The following is a 4,324-nucleotide window of genomic DNA, read 5'->3' as shown; positions in this document are numbered from 1 at the left end:
ACTCAAAGGGGAAGAGATGCCATTATGATGATCGTTGATCGGTTTTATAAAATGGCTCATTTTGTTCCATGTCACAAAACAAACTACATATCTCATGTGGCTGAATTATATTTTAAAAAGATCATTTGCCTTCAAGGAGTATCGAAGATCATCATGTCGGATCGTGATTCTAAGTTTTTGACCTATTTTTGGAAGATACTACGGAGAATGTTTGGTACCCCACTCTTATTCGGAACCAATTGTCATCCTCAAACCAATGGCCAAACAAAGGTAACCAATCGCACTCTCACTACTCCTTTTCGAGGGATGATTAGTAAAACTTTGAAAGATTAGGATTTGAAACTTGCACATGCTGAGTTTGCTTATAATTGATCACTGAGTTACACCAATAGTTGATCACCTTTTGAAGTTGTGTATGGGATTAATCCTCTCACACCAATCCACTTGATTCCAACCCCCTCCAACTCGTAAGTGAACTTTGAGGGTAAAGAAAAAGCTGAATCGATGAAAAAGCTTCATGAGCAGATTTAATCCAAAATCGATAAGTCTAATGAGTCTTACAAAAAGAAAGCTAATCAGCATAAGAAAAAAGGTTCATTTTCAACCATGTGATCTTGTGTGGTTGCATTTGAGGAAAGAAATATTTCTATTTCGTTGAAAGAACAAACTCATGCCCAGAGCCTTGTAAGAATGAGCAACCGAGGAAAAGGGACAAGAGGTCGATTGGGTCTGCGAGCTAGAGTTGCAAAGGATCCCAGAGTGGATGGGATATTGAGGGCACTTGAGGAGGTTGGAGTTTTAATGGATAGACAGACCCAAGAGTGAGCTGCTACTGCTACTGCTACTGCTACTACTGCTGCAGAGGCCGCTGTTACCGCTGCCAATGGGGCTAATGGAAATAACGAAAATAATGGGAACCCTGGAAACAATCGGAATAATGAAAACCGCCAAATGCATCAGTTGGTGGAACATTTTTTAAAGCTAAAGCCTCCTAAGTTTGATGGGAAAGGTGATCCCAAGGCTGCTTCTGTCTGGGTCGAAGAGTTGGAAAAAGTGTTTGCGCTGCTGGGGTGCACAGAAGAAGAAAAAGTGATCCTGGCGGTGTATCAACTTCAGAAGAATGCAAATGACTGGTGGAAGGCTACCCGGGGTAGAGTTTTCCCTTCTGACACGGCCTAGAACTAGACTGCTTTTACTAATGCCTTCAATGGAAAGTATTTTTCGAAAAGTGCCCGGGAGCAAAAGATGGCTGAATTCTTGAGGCTTTGTCAAGGTCAGATGACTGTGAACCAATATGAGACAGAGTTGTAAGGCTGTCCAAATTTGCACCGAAGATGGTAGAGGACCCATTGGATAAAGCCTGAAGGTTCCGAGATGGGCTGAAGCCGGACCTCCATACTGTTGAATCTGAAGGATTATAATGAGATGTACGAATGGGTTCAAGTGGTGGAACGAGATATGATGGAGCGAGCTGCTGCTTCTGGATCGCAGTATGCCCTGGCTAGGGACAACCGCCATTTTGGAAAGAAACCTATGGTGGGAAATAGGCACTTTGTCCCTCCCGTTAGAAAAAATATTGGGAAGCCGGCTCACTACTCAAATGCTGTATGTCAGAGTTGTGGGGGTAGACACGGAAATGGACCTTGCCCGAGTAGGGGTGGAGCGTGCTTTGGATGCGGTGGACGAGGTCACCAAGTGAGGAACTGCCCTAACAGATAGGCTAGGTCGCCTATGCAGTCGCAACCGCCCTGAAATGGAAACCAGATTGGAGCTGCTCAATTGGCTAATCAGAATAGACCGCCGGCCCAAGGAAGAGTGTATGCTATGGCGAGAAGGGAAGCTGAGGACGTGCCTGGCGTGGTCATAGGTACGGTCTCTCTCTCTGTGATCATGCTGCATATGCTTTGTTTGATCCGGGGGCATCGCACTCGTTTGTATATGAGCAATTTGTTAGATTGTCTGGAATTGAACCGAAATCGCTAGAAGTTATGTTGTGTGTTACTACTCCGTTGAATGATAAGGTGCTGATTTCGTTAGGATACCGAGGCTGTAAGATTGTTATTGCTGGTAGGGAGAATTTGATTGATCTGGCTGTCTTGGCTATGTTTGATTTTGATGTTATTATTGGTATGAATTGGTTGGTTAGATAGAGGGCTGTGATGGATTGTGGTAGCAGGGTGATTCAATTTAATCCGATTGACCATCCTAGATATGAATTTGTGGGAAACTGAGGAGGAACCTCGATCCCTTGGATTTCGTCACTTGAGGTGACTAATTTGTTAGACGAAGGATGCCAAGGTTACTTAGCGACTGTGGTTGATTCTTCGATTGATGAGCCAAAGCTAGAGGACATAGCTGTGGTCTGCAATTTCCCTGATGTCTTTCCTTAGGAGTTGCCGGGATTGCCACCTAAAAGAGAAGTGGAATTCGTAATTGAGTTGGCACCTGGGACAGAACCTATATCTAGAGCGCCCTACTGAATGACATTGTCAAAGTTGAAAGAATTGAAGGTTTAGATGCAAGAACTACTGGATAAGGGGTTTATTCTCCCGAGTGCGTCACTGTGGGGAGCACCAGTGTTGTAAGAAAAAAGGATGGGTCATTGCGCTTATGCATTGACTATCTGCAGTTGAATCAAGTGACCGTTAAGAATAAGTATCCACTGCCAAGGATAGATGACCTATTCGATCAATTACAAGGGGCATCAGTGTTCTCTAAGATCGACTTAAGGACTGGTTACCATCAATTGAGAATCAAGAAGGAGGATATACCGAAAATGGCATTTCGGACGAGATATGGATGTTATGAGTTTATAGTGGTTCCATTCGGATTGATTAACGCCCTTGCAGCCTTTATGGATTTGATGAATAGGATATTCAAGGAATTTATGGATCAGTTTGTCATTGTATTCATAGACAACATTTTAGTATACTTAAAGAGTGTGACATTCTGAAATTTTACCCACTTGGGATTTATGAAATGGATGATTTTATGAACGTACTTGTAGTTATATCTCGCCCGGAACTGATCATTCCTGGGATATTAACCGTTAGGGAAAGGTTAATTAGGGATTTAAATTCGCGAGGCCAAAGAAACTCGATCGTGAATTGACTTTCGACTATAGAATTGTCGATGTGACATTTTGAGCCAATGTAGGCCGATCTGAAGATAGTTATGGGCCGATTCGCCGCTGTCATACGAGTGGATCACGGGTAATTCTGTTTGACCACGAGATGAATTGACGAATGACCCTAAACCTATACCAAACGATCGTGCCCGTCGGAACTAGCGATCGATCCTCGCGATTACATGACAACCGAGGTCGTCACGATCCGAGTGAACTTAAACGTGGCCTGATTCAGTATCGGTCACGGGTTGAATAGACGAATTTTCCCGAAAGCTGCCCGTTAGTTTGAGATAAGCTCAAGTTATGTTATTTAAAACTTAGTCATTAATTAGAGACCAAGTTGGCCGTTGGAAATTTAGAAAGTCACGACAGATCATTTGGATGACATTGTTATTGGCATGATCAGCCTTAGAATTGTCCGAATCCTTCAGAAAAATCGAATTTCGGCGAGAAATGGAAAATGACCGTTTTACCCTTGAGACTTTGTTAAGGCCAAGTGTAAATGGGGAAGGGCATTTTGGTCATTTCACCCTCACTTTAGAAATGACAATTTTTGGACAATTTTGCCCTTGGACTTTTTGTGAAATTCCCATTTTACCCTTGGATATTTTGGAAAAGATTCGATCTCGGCCGTTGATCTCAAGATAAGAACGAATCGTGGCCGTTGATTGGAAAGTAGAGAGAAGGGCAAGATGGTCATTTTGCCAAAAGGGGGACAATTATTGGTATATTTAAGCCAATCTCTCTCTCTCTCCCCTTCTCATTTCTCCCTTTCTCTCTCCCTTCCCCCACCGGCCGACCGCCCCCTCTCCCCCTTGCCGCGCGGCCATCGTCCAGCCACCGTTCGCCCCGTCGCCGCCTGTCCGGCATCGGCTTGCCGCAGCCGCACCCCCACCCTCACACCGCCGTCTCCCTCTCCCTCTCGGCCGATCTCTCTCTCCCTCCCCGTGGCTGTGACTAGCCGGCCAAGCAAGCCACCGCCGCCGTCGCCGATCGCCGCCGTTCAGCCGGACCGCCGTAGCCGCCGCGTTCCAGCCGCCTTGTCGCCCTTGGATAGGTTGTGCTTGCTCGGGAATTTCAAGTAAGTTACAATCTAAACCCTATTTAGGATACCGGGTATTAACGAACTAGTTCAGATTCGGTTTAGTGTAGTTTAGGGGCTGATTTGGATGTGGGGCCTTAGGGATGAATTTGTGG

The sequence above is a fragment of the Syzygium oleosum genome, unplaced genomic scaffold (genome assembly GCF_021117445.2).
Source record: "Syzygium oleosum isolate NSW1041296 unplaced genomic scaffold, Sole_v2.1 Sole_v2.08, whole genome shotgun sequence".
In the NCBI taxonomy this organism is placed as follows: Eukaryota; Viridiplantae; Streptophyta; class Magnoliopsida; order Myrtales; family Myrtaceae; genus Syzygium; species Syzygium oleosum.
Note: the sequence above shows the minus strand (reverse complement) of the source record.